Source organism: Octodon degus, unplaced genomic scaffold, assembly GCF_000260255.1.
Source record: "Octodon degus isolate 3935 unplaced genomic scaffold, OctDeg1.0 scaffold00009, whole genome shotgun sequence".
Classification (NCBI taxonomy): Eukaryota; Metazoa; Chordata; class Mammalia; order Rodentia; family Octodontidae; genus Octodon; species Octodon degus.
In genome coordinates this window covers 29,017,682-29,036,742 of record NW_004524585.1, presented here as the reverse complement: position 1 = coordinate 29,036,742, position 19,061 = coordinate 29,017,682, and positions in this window count along the sequence as shown.

Genomic DNA, 19,061 nt, shown 5'->3' with positions numbered 1-19,061 from the left:
AGAGAGAGAAAGAGAGAGAGAGAGAGAGAGAGAGAGAGAGAGAGAGAGAGAGAGAGAGAGAGAAAGGTTTTGAAACTGGGTTAACTAAGGGAAGAGGATAACCTTCATTTATATGTAGCATTTGCCATTTATTATCCAGCACAATTAGCTTTCATATACTTCATTAAACACATGTTAGAGGATTATCTTTGTTGTAAATTGAATCCAAGTATAATAATATACTGCTTATATCTTCTTAGTCTTTAATGTGGTCAGTTTTTGCACAATTTTAACAAATTGGAGAGCACCTTCATGCAATATCCACCTGCACCTTTTCTCATAGTGATTATGTATGAAGTAAACATTACAGTAGTCTTTGGTCAAATGTCCTACTGTAAACAGTATGAAACAAGCCTATCCATTTTCTGTGGCACTTCTCTCATCAACCCATTTCTTCAACTACCTCACAACTAACACATTTCCATTCATGATCATAGCCTAAGACAACATATTTTGTGCTTTGATGGGAAAAGAACAGAACACTTGCCTTGGCAGGCAGGGTGATAGGATAGCTACATCTATGAGAAGGGCCCCATGTCCTTCTGTTCCCTTGAGTCAGCATCAAGTATATCTCTATGGCTTTGTGCTTGGTCATTCTTGATTTTGGCACCTGCATTCCTCTGGAAACTGTCTTAGTTTTATCTTGGGTACAGTGCTCCAGGTGAGAGCCCCAGGGGTGAGGAAATGTGGTAGATGAAGACTTCTGCCCCCTGGCATTTGACTTCCTTTTCTGTCTTCATAGAATAAATACATGCATCAATGAGTCTCACATGTTTTTTTACTCCATATAAATAGAATCATACATATGCACACTGTTGTCTGGCTTCTTTCACTTGATATTGTTGGTTAGATCTATTAATATTGTTGCATGTAATTGCAGATGGTTCACACTTATGGTTACATTTCTTGTGTGACTATGTCCCTATCCATTTAATTGTTGAAGGGCATTTGAGTAGTTTTTAGTTTGATGCTATTAAAATTGCTGCCATGAACACTTTGGTACAATAACGAATCTCCCTTAGAATTTCTTCTGGTTAAATACATAAGAGTGGAGTTCTCAAGTAATAGGGTATATTTGAATTCATTGTAGAACAGATGTGGCTAAGTGCAGTTCTGAGGTAGTTGTACTGAGATTCCTGTCCCACCAGCAATACACAAGATTTCTGAAGCCTCCTCCTATTCTTTTACACATTTTTTCTTTTAGCATTCTGGAATATGTGTACATATTTGTCAGAGTTCTTCAGAGAAACACAACCAATAGAAATGGGTCATGCAGCCATGGAGGCTGAGAGCTCTACCATCTGTCATCCTTAAGCCAGAGACCCAAGAAACCTGGTGATACAACTGAGTCTGAGCCCAAAGACCAAAAGCCACAGTGTGAGGTCTGGACAAGAGCCACTGATGTAAATCCTGGAGACTGAAGGCCTGAAAGAACTAGTTGTATTGTCCACAGACAGAAAAACATAGACATCCCAGCTCAAGAGGCTATCAATTCAATTTTCCTGTTCTATCCAGAGCACACAGTAGATGAAGCATGCCCACTTTGGCCAGGCCAGATCTTTACTCCATCTTTGATTCAAGTGATTTCTTCTGTCACAGGCACACAAAGAGATGGTTCACCAGTTATCTGGACATCCCTTAGCTCAGACAAGTCTACACATAATATTAACCATCACAGTTGGATGTCACGTTGTGGCTTTAATTTGTATTTTCTGGCTGCCTATTTAAATTGAGTACCTGTTATACCTGGTGGTTATTAGCAAATACTTTTTACTGCTTGTCTTAATTTGGTTATCCTAATAATATACATACAATTTTTTTAGTTTTAATTTTTTATTAGTATAAATAAAAAAAAATGTTCTTAACCTACTCCTCAGCCAGTGGAGTAATATCTAGACTTTATAAAGAATTCTAGAAAATTAGATCCCCTAAATAAAAGACCTAATAAAATGGTCAAATGAAATGAGTAGATACTTCTTAGAAGTACAAATGGCCAATCAACTCATAAAACTATATTCATCATCTCTGGAGAGAGAAAGGCAAATTAAAACAACACAAGGATTCCATCATACTTCAGAAAAATAGAGATCAAGCAATAACAAGTGCTGGTGAGGCTGCAGAGAACAAGAAATAAAATAATTTTTCTATTCTCCTTTTTTCACTTAGTGCTTTGAACATGTTTTCACTGTTCTGATGTCATGAAGAAATCAAGTTTCCTTCTTTTAGGTTAATATAACAATTATTCTGTCAAATTGTTTGGTTTTCTGACAGTAAACTGGAGAAGAACTTTCAGAGCACAGATAGTTTTCATCAAAATGTAATACTTCAATGTACAATAGCATCGTGTGACCAGATTCAAGGAAAATTAAGCATTATTCTCATGTAATTTGAATAATTGTTATCGATCTTTTGATGAGATAAAATGTTTTTCACCAATTATGGCTTCCTCAGAAGACAGCATTAGTGCCAAGAGGAAGAGACCCACAGAAGAGCTGTCTCCAAGGAGTTAGTTCTATAAATGAGAATACTGTTCTAGAAAGGCTATTCTATTGGTACATTTGGCTTGAATTAAATGACCTATTGTTTAAGAGGTGTTTTCCATTATTGGAATTGAAGACTTCCAAGCTATTCTGTGAAGTACAATCATAGAAGTTCACAGTTAGAGGAATTGGCTAAGCTCTTAATGTAACCCAGAGATTGGAGACTTTAAGGTCTCTCTCATACGGGCAATGTGAAAGCTGAGGAATAAAATCTAGGGAAGAGTAGAGGTCGCTGAAATATAATGAGTAAGATTGTCGGATGACCTCATCTGTTCCATTCTGAGCAAATACACAGTGGAATTATGGCCTGTCAGTGAATAAGAAAGGTACATAAAAAGGATTGGCTTCCCTTGTTAAGAAAAACTGTTCTAGTTGGTCATGTATGCCCACTGAACATTCTTATCCATAGAATTTATATTTATATTTATATTTCCATGTCTTTCCAAAGTGCTTGCTTAGATGTTTTTCTACACAAGAAATATCTTTATGAGAATAATGTCTAATTCAAGGCACAGTTTTCCCAAAGATGCAATTCATTAAATTTTATTTCACTGCTCAGAAGTAAGGTTGAAGTAGCTAACTTTAGTGTTGGTTCTTGGTGCACGGGGTCTCCTGGCCTGACCTCAGCAGGAAGTCTCCCTCCAGGTGCTGACAGGGCCCTGAGGCTAGGTCACCCCCCATGGCATCCCTGTGCCTGTCACTCCTCGGAATTTTGGAGGCTTAAGATCTTGGAGTCTTCTTTTTAGTGTATGAAAAGTTAGGAGAGGACACACCTAAAATTTTTCGCATTTTACATCCTAGCCAAAAATAAAACCTACACAGGAAAAAAGGAGAAGGTGAGAGGGAAGCAATGAGGGCAGATGGGTAAAAGCCCCAGCTTTCCTGTTAGGGCTGATCTGTCCATCACTCTCAAAAAGGATACCTCCATTTGCTCTTTATCCCGGTGCCTCCCTAATTTAAGGGTAAACGTACTTTGGGAAAAACACCAAGAAATGTGTACAAATACAGTTTGTGTTATTACTAAAGTTGCCTTTAGGGCAAAAACAGTGCGCATGCATGTGTGTGTGTGTGTGTGTGTGTGTGTGTGTGTGTGTGTGTCCATTTTCATTCATTACTTCCCAGGTAGGATGAGTGCAATAATGACAAGAGAAGAAGGCAGCTTATTAATTATTCCTGCTCATCACTAGCCTTCACCCGTAATATTGCTTCTGGTCTGTCAGGCTGATGTGTGCTTCTCTGTTCCTAAACAGTGCATGTTTCAAAGACCTTTCAAGAGAACTGTTCCATACTTTTCCACTCTGTTCTAGAGAAATGGCAGAAATAATAAAAAATAAACACCGATGAATGTCCATTTTGTATCTGTATATTCAAAGTGGTTAGGATAGATATATAGTTGCATTCTCTTAATGAATAGAATGATTTGTTCTAATGGTGTTTGTAAATAGGATCACAAGTCCGCATCTTGTACAGCAATTAACCACTAAGAAGAATATATGCAGTGTATTATTTGTTGAAACTGTACTTCCGATTTGATTTGAAACTGTCTCATTGCTATCTGTTTATCAATAAAACTTTGAAAAAAAAAAAAAGAAACAAAGGTGAGCAGAGCAATTTCCTTGACAGGTCTCCTTAGGCTCCAGGCCTCCACATCTAGACCACCTTTTTCTGTCTGATCTGGAAGTGCCTGAACAATAGCTGTGTGGGAGGCGAACATCTGCCTCAAGGACGTGGAGATGAAGACATGCTTGACTCCTGCTGAAGTTAGTTGATGAGCAACTTGAGGCAGGGGCGAGTTCCATTGCCCAGAAGACATTTTAACCTTTGCTTTGAAGACACCAAGGCTTTACAGTTTCAGGTAATTGTGTCTGAGGTAATTCACAGCTAGTTTGGGGCCCGGTGGTACTTTCAGTGACAGCAGGCCGTATTTTAACTCATCCCCAGATGTACAAGATCTGTTCATCGACTCAGTGAGTCACTAATTGCCTTTAAAGTTTCATTAGAAGTGGAGACATTACTAAAGAGCTCAAATTAGTCAAACTCTGACCCAAGTTCAGGGAGATATCTGAGACAGGAATTGACAAAGTAACCAAGAAATGTGAAAGGAAAAGAACAGAAGGGCTCATTTTCTTATTCACCCTCCACATTCCAGTCTACTAAATGCTGAATGATGCAAAGGAACTGTCTGAATGGAAGCGCCTTGGCCAGTATGGCAGAGGGGATGGATATGAAACCATGACTGATAGTTCACGTAAGCTCACCTCTGCCCCATTTCCCCTCCTTCCTGTCCTTACCTCCTCTCTGTCATTCTTTGCTAGCATCCCCTTCCATGGAAATAGCACTTTTCCTCAAGACATAGAATCTGTTTTGAAGGACACAGGTAATTCAAAAGCTATTTCTGTTCAGATATTACTTGCCTAATTTAAATAGCTCAGCAATGATGAAATCCTAGCGTGGCAGAATCTAAAAGAGTTTGGCCCAACTTATTAAGTTATTATGATGCGCATTATAGGCTCATTTGCTGTAATTAATTAGCAGAGAGAGGATAGAGCTTCAACCTTAATTGCTTCTATCTAACAAATATTTTCAAGGAGAGTTCATTTATGAAGAAGAGCACAACTGGGATGAGTGTGTGTGTGTTAAAAGCTTCTCTTATTTTTCTCCCTTTTATTTACATTGTTTTTAAGGCTATTATTTAAAATACAGCCTAAGAATTCTGAATAGAAGCATAGTGTTAAACTTTTCTTAAAACAGTGTGCTTGTCTACAGTGTTTATTTCTCCCACTGCTTGCTAGAATGTAGGACATTGCATCTTAACATTTTCCAGTCCTTGGAGTCTTTGGGGAATAGATTTGGGAGGAAAGCTGACATCCAATTCCCTGCCACCCGGGCTTTTTATTTTATTTTTTATTTTTTGTCAAATCACTGTGCAGTATCAGATAATAGATGTAAAATTTCAGAGTCAAGATAGCACTATTAAAAAAATCATAGTTAAGTTACTATCCATCCCCTGAACTGGCATTATTATTCTATGAATATCCATATTTACATGTCAGCATGCAAAAAGCAAACATTTTTAACATGATCTAGCAGTTGGGGCTAGGGATATAGCTCTATGGCAGAACACTTGCCTGGCGTGGGGGAGACCCTGGATTCTAGCTTTAGCACCACAAAAATAATAAAATAAAATAATTTAGATCTTCATGGTTTTCAAGGTGGCTTTAAAATACATTATTTCATTTGGTCTTCTTCCAAATACCCAAGCAGGCCAGTCAAAATGTTATTACATTCCATTTATGAATAAAGGAACTGAGATTGAAAGATATTAAGGGCCTTGTCCGAGAGTTCACCACTGTTATCAGCGCAAACCAGAAACGAGCATGCCCCCCTCCCGATGGTCACTGGCACACACCCCTGTCTATGAGCACTGCTAAGTATTTTAAACATACAGAAAGCAATGGCACAGACAGACACATGCTAGCCTCCATAGGTTTAACCAGTGTCGGCTTCTATTTTTTTGCTTCAGATATTTCTGTTTGGGTTTTGTTCATAGCGCAGTTCATAACAGAGTGCTATGAATGCAGCTGACTCTGCCCTCCCCACTTCTCTCCCTCATCCCACCTCTGCATCCTCAGGAGTCTCCACTCTCTTGCATTTGCTGGTAGCATTTTCATGAACGTTTCCATATTTTTGTTGTATAGGTGTAACAAATATTGTTGTTTTATGCTTTAAAACTTTTACATGCAGGAAATCATACATAGCGTTTTGAAACTCTACTTTGGTCTTACTTCTTCAGTAGTATTTTTCTGAAATTTGTCCATTTAAATCTAGTTTATCCGGTAGCCATGTAATGTTCCATTATACAAGTAAACCACACTTATTCATTCCTTATTTATAAAAATTTAAATTACCATATTTTCTCTTTGCTATTATTATAAAACAATACAGCAAAGCACATCTTTGTACAGTTCTCCTTGGCCCAAGGAATACAGCTTTCTCTAGGCCTGAGAGAAAAATCTAGAATTACAATTAATATACTGGGCATTTTTTCAAGTTTTGAGGGTAAGGTACTTCTCAGATCAATATCTGCAAGAAAAGAAGATCACCTGGAAAGCACATTGATTTAGTGTGGGTGCTCCAAGGTTTGGGTCACCCCAGCCAGACATCATCTGCCCCATAGAAGGCCCAGGGGTGGTATGATCAGTCATGCCAGATTTGCTATACAAAGAAGCTCTGGGAGGAAGAAGTCCAGTAAGAAGAAAACTGAATTTAGGAAATGCAATCAAACATATGAAATATTTTAAGGTGTATTTTGTCCAAAAAATTTCTCAGGGGATACAAAAGCTATTAACCCAAGTTCTATATAGCATCTTCATGGAAAAGAGAGGAATAGAGTCATAAAGAAATGTGTGTGAGTTCCAAAAATAATGCCTCAAGGGCCAGCCAAGTAGCTCAGAGGATTAAAGTGCCTGCAAGTAGGCTCAGGGGCTGGGGGTTCAATCCCTGTGCTGTGCTGGCCCTGCTCCTGGGGCGCACTAAGAAGGCAATTGAGACTGGGTGTGGTGGAGCGTGCCTGTAATCCCAGCTCTTGGGAGGCTGTAAACAGGCGGATCACTATGAATCCGACCTAGTAGTGAGACCCTGAACACCCTGTAGACCCTTCCCTAATGATAAAAAATAAAATAAAATAAATAATGCCTCAATATATCCAATGTACCATAATTAAGAAAGGATTCTTCCTTCCAGTAGAAGTATTAGGAGGCTCAACATCAGAAAATCTCAGCATAGGGGGCGCCGGGGAGATGGCTCAGTGGAATAAGCGCTTCCCTGGCAAGCGCAAGGGCCTGAGTTCAATCCCGGTTCCACCAAAAAAAAAAAAAAAAGAAAATCTCAGCATATTTCAATATTTTGTGGTCTTAAAAATAAAAGCAAGGGTTCCTTTTCATAGATGTGGGAAAGTAATTTATAATATCAGTCAGCTGGTGGTGATTGGAGTCTCAGTGGTTAGGTAATGTAATCAGAAACCAACTGCCCCCTTCTCCCAAAGCGGGTGACCTTACAGTGGACAGTCCTACCACCTTCAGTGGAAGGTGGTAAATCTTAGCTTTGAATGAACATACAGCTGGTTTTGCTTTTGTGTCAAGGTTGTGCTCTCTAGAAACAGATTTTGACAATCAAGGGAAATTTTTGAGTCATGCACTCCAAAACTCATCAACAAGGACTGGAGTAAAGAAGGGAGGAAGCTGAGCAAGAATATGATTTCAGTTGCAGTCTTGCCTTGGCCTCCTCTAGGGGGACAGGTTTGCCTTGTGAGTCACACAGTAAGAGTGTTTGACCTGGAGCCACATGCTGGCCTCTTGTAGCTCTTTATTCAGTGCTCTGTGCATGTTGGGGGTGGGTGAGGGTGCAGGGTTTCCAGGCATGAGATGGCACCTGCCAGCCAAGAGCAATCCTGAGAAAATTCCTTGGGAGCCGTTTGAAATGATCTTCCCAGAAGCTGAAAAACTAGTTCGCTAGACTATGGGACTGAGGCAGCTACAGAACGCACTAGATTCTTCTGTACCAAATCATAGAGTGAAATGGAATTTTAAACTGCTGAATCAAAGTTGTATTTTACACCTTAAAATGATTGTAGGAATTTTTAAAAAATACATTAAGTGTGTTCAGAAAAAGCATTGAGACTGCTTGCACTTTACCACAGAGGCAGAGGAAGATGTCTCTTGGCTGAAAAAGACAGCAGAGGATAGAAAACAAACACAAAACAAGTTTATATGATTATGTCTCATGAGTCTTGAATGTTCAGTATACCACCTGTGTATGCACAACAACCATCACACACATATGCACACATATTTCATCATATTGCATGTTGTACACATGTATATGTGCATGTGCATATATGCACATTTCATGTTCTACCTCATACCCTATAGCTTAGGGAAAATGATATTCTCCTAATGACCTGGTAAATAGCCACTGTTAATCTCATTACTGTATAGATATTTAAATTGCACAGCTATAATTTCTGTAAGAAAATTAAACATGAGACTCATAATTCCTTGTTAGCATTATACTTTTCTGAATTAGAGAAAGTTGAAGAGAGGGCATTACTTTCTTGCCAAAGATCTGGAAACACTTTGTCCCTGGAGTGGCCTTTTAAGCCCAATGAGTCTCCATAGGAATGGAAGAAATCACACACTCGATTCCAGGAGCCTATGTTTGCCAGTTCCCCTAGCTTTACTTTGGACTTTTACCACTTCACCGAGGGTCAGTCCAAAGACCCGAGGCCCACTACGATGCTGTACATTGCTAAGTGTCACCAGGGAGGTTCGCGTCCTCTTGCGTCGTTGCCAGGTAAGGATCAGAAGATGGACATTCCCATCCCTTGCACCTCACATTTTGTGCCAAACCAGGACTTCACTGCGAGAAGTCCGTCTGCCAATTTTCCTTTATTAAAAAGATATTCTTTTCCATGCCCAAGAATAACATTATGGAAAAGGATAACCATTTAGCTGTGTTTGACCACAGACCTAAGGAATTCAACAGGATCCCACAGAATTCCAAACTTATTTTTTAATTCACAAGCTGAAGATGAAAAGCACATCAATGATCATGATTAGAATAAAAAAGGGTTATATTCTTTCAAAGGCTTTACACTGTCACCAGAGAATCAAGTATCAATATTACGATCATCGTTGTGTACCACACCTACACATGGTAAACATGCATTGTATTTTGAGTAACAAAATATGCTCCTTTGCAAGTAAAACCTGAATAGACTAGTAATGACTTTGCATTTCATTTTGCTGTGTGGAAAAGACACTTAGCACATGGTCTCACAGCCAGCTTTGGGGTGCACCAGGCCCAGTGGTCCTGGACACACTCAGCACCCATTCCTTCTAGGGTGCAGACAGCCCAGTAGCACTCAGTGTCCCCGGGAGCACACTGCTTCATTGTTCTGAAGCACATCTTCAGTGCCAGACAACAGGCGAACTCTAACAGAGTTCCAGGTAGAGACATGTTTATTTGTTTTCTGTGGTTCAGAAGCCATTTCCGTTTGCCTGAATAAGACACTGTCTGAAGCAATTTCCTTTCTCTTTGCAGGACTCCTTGAGATGGTAAATCATTACGATCATCAAGGCTGCTGGTACCCTAATGAAAGAGAGGTGATCTCATGATATGAAAGGCAATGAATGAACAGAGGAAAAGTTTTTATTATTAAATTTATTTATTTATTTATTTGGTACAGGATCTCACTATGCAGCTCCGACTCACAGTGATCCCCCTGTCTCAGCCCCCCAGTGCAGCAATTACAGGTGTGTGCTTGCACACCTGCTTTTGGTGCCCAGCATGGCACACCCTGCTTGCAGTACCAGGGGTCAAACTTGGGTCCTTGCACTTGCCAGGCAAGCGCTTAGACTGCTGAGCTATCTCCCCAGCCCAGATTTTTAAAATTAGCATAAAATCTACTTAATGGAATTCAAGGCTGAGGGTTTTTCTTTTTCTTTCTTTCTTTTTTTTTTTTTTTGTCACTGAGAGGTTGCTCTTCTTTCCCCCTTGTCACCTGCCACCTCTTGCTCCGTTCTTTGATTTGGATCTGAATTGGACACTGTCATGATGAGTCATCTTAGGATAAAGTTCTGCCTTTCCGCCCACATCCCTGCTTAGAGAGGTCATGAGTAAGAGAAGATGGAGCATAGTTTAGGAGCACCTCAGAGTGGAGCTGCTGGAAAAGCCCTGTGGTGGTAGGTGAAAGGCTGATCTACATGTTGAGCAGTCTGGATTCTGTCCCTCGCGCTACCACGTGACTTAGGACCAGCCTCTACCACACTGAACCACTCATGCAAAATGGTGAGACCAGGTGCCAGCTTGTTCTACTTGCCTCAAAAGTTATTAAGTGTCAAATGAGATGATACACGTAAAACTACTGGGTGAGCTGCAGAACACTTGCACAAAATGTCAGTAGGATACAACACGTATTAAAGCTAAAGATTGGATGGTTGTCCTTAACATATTCCCTTCTTCTTGATTCCCACTGTCACTACCTCCTGCTGTCTCAGTTCCTGCTCTTACTTTATCTGGTCTCTAGTCTTATCCTTCAACATCTCTTCAGTCCGCTCTGTACATTGAAGGCAGGCGAGCTTCCTAAATTGCTTTTTCTCCAGGGAAATGTCTTCATAAGTCTTATGAGCCCCTGGAGCTCCCTTTAGCACTTTAAAATACCAAAAAACACTTGCCTATCATAAAGGGTTGTGATACTAATGTAATCCAGATGTTGCTTTAGACCTCTGTTTCTCTGTAGAGGATGGAGGTCTCGATAAAATGATTTCACTTCCCAATTCTACAGTCTATCATTGGTCAAAATAAATTGCACAGTTTTTGTAGGCACACTTCCTCACGATCTGCCCTTTTATTACTGTTGTTGAAAATGACAGAAAGTTTAAAATAACCTAAATAAAAATTAAATATATTGGCTTATTTAACTGAAAAAAATCAGAAGATACGATGGCTTCAGGCAAGACTAGATTCACACTCAGATATTGCCAACTGTTTTTTCTTTCTTCTTTCCAGATTTGTGTACTGCTTTCCTCTGTGTTGTTTTCACACTGAATCCCTCCGTGTGCTGGACATGCTGATAAAAGCAGCCTGAATGAACTGAGATTAATCTCAGCTAGTTGCTACTCCAGTAGTAAAAAAAAAATATATTGTAAATGGTTTGAACAAGTTAGATTATGTCTCTCTTACATTTCGGTTCTGGTGATAAACAATTCAGGACTTCACATTTTGGTCCTGTGAAGTCTTCAGCTATTGGTCCTCACAGCCTGATGCAGTCATATCTCTGAAGGGAGGACATTATTTATGGCCCATTTGGAGCTCCAGCTATGATAATCCCTGTTCCAAACAGCCAGAAGTCAGAAGGGAAAAAATAGTGGGTAAAAGCAATGGTGTCTCAAACAAATGTGTTTTTCAAGCTTTCGCATCGCGTTTTCAGGTGTGTGCACCGATGCAGCTGCACGTGGCTGCAACCAGGGCTGAGAAATGCGGACATTTATTCCATGTAAGTTATAATTCTGTCTACCTAGCTAAGACTATTATTATGAAAAAAGTAAAGAACAGATATAAAACATAGATTTATAAAATGGACTTCCACAAATAGCTAAAATTAACATCTACTGAAGTATATGTGGACTAATTTGTCTTCCCTGAACAATATTTATCGCTAAAGCAGTCCGATAGACTTCATAAAGGGTTACGCAGAAAGTGCTTCTTTGCTTTATCTCCAGGCACGTTCAGCACTCGCAGTTAGCAGGAAGTGGAGGAACCGCCCTCAGGAGAGGGCTCTGAGCTCCCTACCTCGTCCCTCTCGGACTCTCTCACTGGTGAGGCTCACTGTGCCGTCTGAACCCTGGGGATTACATTCTTGGTGTCCTTTCTGAGTTGCCTCAGCAAATGCTCCGCCCAAGACACACAGCTTAGCAACTGGCAGGAATGGCCTTCGCCTAGCCCCGTCCTGGGACACTCGGTGAGCCTCTGATTTGTTTCAAAATTCAAGCACTGGTCTGGCAGAGTCCCCAAATGAGTTGGATGGAAAGAAAGTATACCTTGCTCGGCAGGCATCATAAATCCACCCACGAAACAGCGTGCACTTGTCTTTGTTCTTTTCTGGAATGACTTCATGAACTTTTAGTGCTGAAGGTCAGGCTCAGGAAGGATTTATGGCCAGCATTCTCAGTAGAAGAAACCTGTCTGACTCCCTTCACCCCTTCTCCTCAGCTGTGGGTTAGCGGGCACCTCAGGCTCCAGCCACAGGACTGTGCTGCGGACCGGATACTTGTGGTTGAGTTTGATGGTGGCTTTCATCCCAGACACTGGGAAGATCGGAAGAGTCTTCTGCAAAGGCTTGCTGTGGACTCATGAAGCTCGGTCTCACCAAGGCAAAAAGGAAAAGAAAGGAGAAGCAAGAGTCAGAAAAAAGAAACCACAGTATTTGTACCAAAAAAAAAAGTTTTAGTGTAGGTGGTGAAGGAGGAAGGAAAGATCATTTTGATCCAATGATTGCTACCAGGGACTGAATCCTCTCATAATAACTATTGAGTAGATCAATACATTCCTTCTCTGCCCTGGGGATATAGCTCAGTGGCATAAGTCAGGCAAGCTCAAGGTCCTGAGTTTGAATCCTGATACTGAAAGAAAAAAACGCCCTGCTCCAATACATCCCTTCTCATCCCAATCTGAAACAAAGTCCTGGGGGGTTTTCAGTCGCCTCCAATGTGTTATGGATGCTGGGATGCTAACAATTAGCCCTGTGGTTGTACATATAGACAGAACTCCTAGGCTACAGCACCCTGCAACTCACCACTTGAATCCCCTGGTCAAGGGTGATGGTGAGATCCCCAGGGGCTGCCTCAAAAGAGCCAGAATTCCATGGGGCAGTATAGAGGAATGGAAAGAATCTGGGCATTGGAACCCGATAGATCTCCATCTTCTGTGTTGTACATGGACTAACAGAAAATGCCTAGGATTGGATAAAAAAAAAGCGATCATAGAATGTGAATGACATCCATCCAACAAACTAATTGTACAGTGTAAAGAGAAAATAACAGGGGAGAAATCATAAACACAAAACTGGTGAGGAGATAAGAAGTACCTTCCCAGGACAATTTATATAGGAAAGGGATTAAGGAGAAAAAGTTGAGAAAGGTTGACAGCTAAAATTTTAGAGAAAGATATAAATTTATTCCTTTTTTTTCTTGCATGAGTCTTCATGAAAAGCGAAAATCATCTGCTTTTCATGACAGTAAATCTTTGACCACCCACAGTCCAGTTCCTTCGGGCCAGTGAGCAGAACCATACCAGAGGGGACCTTCCGTAACTGACCTTTCTATTAGCTTTACCTGCAGTTAACTCTTTTAGCTGCATAGAGAGTTTGGTGTTTTGAGATCTTGTTTTTCTCATCCATAAAGAAGGTGATCTTCCTTTTCTGAGTTTTTTTTTATTGGCTTCTTTCTTTGTTTCACGACTAGAGCCCTGGTCCTTGTGCCTGCTGAGTAAGTGCTCTAAAAGTGAGCAACAGCCCTAACTTTCACAAGGCTCAAACAAAATAGCATATATCCATTTACTTTTAGTCATCAAAAATACTTACTATCTACTATGTACCAAGTAAAAGTTCTCAGGTGTTGAGCCTAGAGCAATGAAAAATACAGAGTGCTGTTTCTGCTTGGATGTGTTAATTTACTAATAGAAGATACACACCAAAAATAAGCCAATAAAATTGGCTTGTATCATAGGATAAGTGTTTATGAGCACTATGAAGAAAATCATGAACCAAGAATAGAAATTACTAAATTACTAAGAAATCTTTATAAACTGTGGGGAGCTGTACACACTGAGATTTTACCCTTAGGCTGAATTGATTGATAAGGTTAAGCTCAAGGCATTTAGAACTGGAGAATATATTTTCTTCTCTGAAACAAGAGGTCTTGTCATTGTCATTCATTACAAGATCGGCTATTATTTAAAGATCCCAGCCTCCTACCTTTCCTAAGTCCTCACATGGGCCTGAAGCAACTCAGAAGGACACAGCCCCTCTAAGACACAATGCAACAGTCAGTATCAGGAATAGCTCAGATTGATTGTCTTCTGAGTCCTAATTCAAGTCTTCTCTTTCTTTGTCTTTGGAAAGTTCTGTTCGCAATTCTTCCAATTCCTCCTTCTATCCCTCCTTCTCTTAGTTTTCTCTTCCTTGTCCTCCTCCATTTCTTCCTCCTCTGTCTCCTTTTTCTTTTTATGCCTTAATTTCCATTCTAGAAAATTAGAACAGTCTTTTTCTTTGTGGACTCCTCAGTGCTTTATTTTGTTGTTAGACCTGATGTGGGTGAAATCATGTTATCTTTATAAGTGCTGTATTAAATATTAACCTTTAATATGTAACACTTATACTCACCTCATTTTATATAATTTCTTGATTAATGTTAAAAGCACACTCCTCAAACATTTATGAATGTGCCTCTAAGTGGAAGGCATGCCATTGAATAGGAAGAAGAGCAAATCATTCTGCTTCCCACTGGGTGGATGCAATTGAATTACAAAGTGAGGCTGAAAGGCCAGTTGGTGACATAGAAACAGAGCAGTCTCCCCCAACAGACTGAGCACTGCTAGCTCCAGTTTGAAGGATGACTGAGAGGTAAGAGTTGCCCCTGGGCTTTCAGGTATCAATTCTACAAAATCAAGGTAATGGAATTCAAATTAATTTAGATACTTATTCCATTAAGCTGGGTTGCTTTAAAATGCCATTCCCCATGCTAACATTCAGTATGAACTGACAGTTCATTATCTTCCTGCTAAGTGGCTCTAAATACTCTCTAGGTAGCCTCTGACCACAAGGTAGCAGACATGTGGAAACATTCCCCAAGCCTGTTGAACAGAGGCAATTCCTTACCCTTCTCGCAAACAGCAAGAAGGGGTAGAAAGACGGGCGCTGCAAACATCTCACTGAGACAAAGCTTCCTTCACATGCTTCCTGGACTCAAAGAACAAATATTAAAGGGATCTATGGCATGTTTTATAAAATGATGAGCCCTAAAGGAAGACTAGGAAAAGGACTGTGTCATGACATGAAAATACCTTACTTTGCACCAGTAATTAATGCCATTAGCTTTAAATTATAGTTAAGGCTTAACAAATTTGAAGAATTTTCCCCTAAATTTGTTTCTCTGAAAGTGTTTAATTTGTTCCAAATGTGGAAGCCCATTGCATTTTCATTTTTTAAAAATTGCCATGAAGTTTAGAAATTAGGATAACATCATGATCATAAAATATGAAATTCAATTTAATAACCTCAGCATGAGGTTAAGCAGTTTTCAAAGTAACAGTAATTGGCATTCACCTATGTGCAAGGCATGCATTTTTTAAAAAGTACAGACTTGATTAATCTTTTTAGCTTGTTAGAGTCAAGTTACATTTGACACAAATCCTAGAATAAATAGTAACTTAATTAGGTATTTAAACATTTTTCTGAATCGCTATTTGTGAAGTACTAGTTTTAGCAAAACTCCATGACTTATGTTGACAAGTCGGTGTGTTTTCCATTGTGTGTGTGCCATAACTTCTGCATAAAGCTCGACTCTCTTTAGCTAAGTATTATAGTCAAGTGGCTTATCACGTATCTTTCTCTTATTTTTCCTGCTTTTTCTCCCCAGTTTTTCACAGTCTGTGTATTTGCACACCTAAGATGTGCCAAACAACTCTTTTGACCTGAAGAATGAAGATATGCTACACAATTTACTGGGCTAAGTGACAGGAATTCTCTCAGGCGTACTCTCTTTTCCCCGTGTCCTCCCAGTGTCTTGACTGGAGCCTCTATAACCCTTACTTCAATCTCATAATTGAAAAGAAAAAGAAAACATTGTTCCAGCTCGTTCTGGCTTGAAATAGGCCTTTGAGCAGTATTTACAAAGAGTCATTTCCATAACAATATCAAAATCCCTCAATTTCTATTCCATGTTATAAAGAGAAAAAATTCACATTCAAGTGACCCTTCAGATCTGTATTTTTCCAAGGTGTGAGATCGGTGTGAAATGAGGCCATAAAGAAAATGGTTGAGAAAAGCTAATCAGCACACCCTGGCAGTTCTCCCTGGAGTATGAGGAGGGCCGGGGCAGCCCTCAGCCCTACTTACACGAGTCCTCTGTTGAATAAAAGAACTACATAAAGCACTTTCAGTAAGGAAACTGAAATCTTACGTACCTCCTGATTCTGCTGTTCTAGGTTCTGCTGAATATATAGACAGATCTAATAAAATTACAGGTAGGTAAAGGAACATTGCTTCTAAAACATCAGAAATTCAAATAACAGAAGAATTTGTGTAACTAGCATTTAAAGAGCAGTCATATCTGCTATGTTAGAACTGATGGGAATCATCTTGCAAAGAGAATTTCAGTATTTTCTGCAACCCCCCAAATAGCAAACTCTTTTAAAAAATGGTGAGATTTTCAAAGTGTTAATTCTACCTATGGTGTTGTTTGTTTGTTTGTTTGTTTGTTTGTTTTGAGAAGCTAAGGGAATAAACTGAGAGGAATTATAAACATCTATACTTTTAAAATGATTTTTAATTTTTTAAAGATAGTACAAAAATAGTATTAAAACAGAAAAGTACAAATATACAAAATTTCACTAAACAAAGTAGTATGAATTTGATAGTATTTGTTGTACTGCATAGTGTTGTCTTACAATTAGTTGTTTAGATTACAGATACATGCATGAAAAATTGGAAGAAAGACAAGAAAAAAGTTATGAGATTAAGAAGAGATGAAAAGGGAAAAAATTTTAAAAATAAGACAAAAAAAAGGCATTATCTGCTCCTTTCCATAGATCAACAGAAATGCACAGTACAGTTTTCCAACCACCCTGCTTATATACATGGACAAATCTCTTTCCCCCACTCCTCCTCCTGCCCGTCTCTTCACCTAATTCCTTTAGACATTTCTCTTTTTGAACCTGTTTTAAGTTTTGGATGATTTCAAGCTTTGTTCACATTTTGTAGAAAAGCTTTTGACATTTAAATTGTACAGAAGATGTGACCCTTAGAGCAGGAAAATTGTGAATACACTTTAAACTAATGTTGTAAATTTCCTTATGTATCTTTCTATGCAAATACTTTGGAGGGAAAAATAAAAAACTACCACAAAATGAGAGACTGCTTTTTCTCTCCCTACATTTGGAAAGTAGAAAGTACTGGAATGCAAAGTTTCATAATAATTGCATAATTACTTTTTTTCTCACCAGTGCCAGCATGCTACCAGTGAGGTACAGAAATACTAAAAAGTAGTCATCTGAAAACTGAATTTTAGCCACCACTGAGCTTTAAAAAGTATTTCTTAGCCTTCCTCCTTTCCTCAGATTTGCCAAAAGCTATTTCAGAAAATTTCAGAGCAGTGACATAGCAACAAGGAATGAAGAGATAAAATAGTAATTACATAATCTGAATTAGATTAATATTAATTCCAAAGCCAATGTGCAAATAATAATAAGCTCATGCATCACTTTATAGCCTTAAAATACATTTTGTATAAACTATCTCATTTTCCAAAAGTCTGGGACACTCTGGGCATGTGACCATGTTGCAAGAACAAGTAAAGTACTGTGTTTGAAGGCATGAGGTGAAATTTTCTGGCTGATTCCAAGCATGTGGCCTAAAAAGAGTTGAATTCGCATGCTTGGTGTCTCTATGAAAAACATGGATGTCTTTGGCTAGCAAGCACAGACACCCAACAGTCTCACAACTTTCCTGCCACATCTGTAACTGGAGGAGAATGATGAATCACGGTGAAAGAAAAATAGTTTGGATAAGTGTATTGTTGATTTCTGCTGGTTTTTGAAAGGAACAGCTAATACTTATTTTTTTCTTTTTACTCATATTTTTTCCTCTTTTGAATTTTTTATAAATTTTTTTTTAATATATTTGGTACAGGGTCTCACTACACAGCTCGGATTGCTAGTGATCCTCCTGTTTCAGCCTCCCCAGAGCTGGGATTACAGGTGTGTGCCACCACACCTGGACTCAGTGGCTCGCTCAGTGTGCCCAGCAGTGTGGCTGGCATGGTATGTGGTGCCAAGGATCAAACCTTGGTCCCTGAGCTTGCCTAAGTAAGTGCTTAGTCTGCTGAGCTGGCACAGCTTTGTTTTCTTTACATGAATCTTGCATGCTTATATTTGTTAACCTGAACACTAAATTTGAAGAGAACATCACATAATACAGCAACCATTGTTGAATTTCTATTATTACTTTGTATCATTCCTAGTGCTGTTTTTTTTCCTTATCATTAGTTTGTATTCTTTAAAATATATACTTTATCCATTGGAAAGTGAAAGGCTTGAAGTCTTCCGGTAGACGAGGTCTGGGCGGTGAGCAGCCCTTTCTCCTTACGCCTGGGCTGAGTGATGTTTCTGTCCACAGCCCAGCCTGAGGTAAGGCGTCTTTTGTTTCATGTCTCTTGTTCCATCCTTCTGCTGCAGTGCTGCTGCCAGGTTCTCAGTTTTGAAGCTCATATAACTTTTAAAATTTTATATATATATTTTAAAGCTTAGTGCACAGTGGATGCTGGTTAGAAATCAAAATGGTAGTCCGTTATTTTTCTCTGTCTATGTTGTGTCTAAGACATTTCTATTGCAAATGTTTTTTCTCCAAGTATTTGCATTTGCCTTGGGTTCAGGAAAGGGCACTACTTTCTCGGGGACAATGCATAGCGAACACAGGCTGGGGTAGGTAGGGTCTTTAACCTCTCAGACTTTAGGGTTCTCATTTGAAAAACTGGGAGTCATAGAACACAACTTTTGGAGACAAATAAATGTAGAACACAACTTTTGGAGACAAATAAATGAGGTGAAAAAAATGTACTTAAGAATGCAAATCAGGAGTTCCGGGAGCCCCTAGACCCAGTCCTAGCCCAGGTCCGTCCTAGCCCAGGTCCGCAGCAGGAAGGAGCT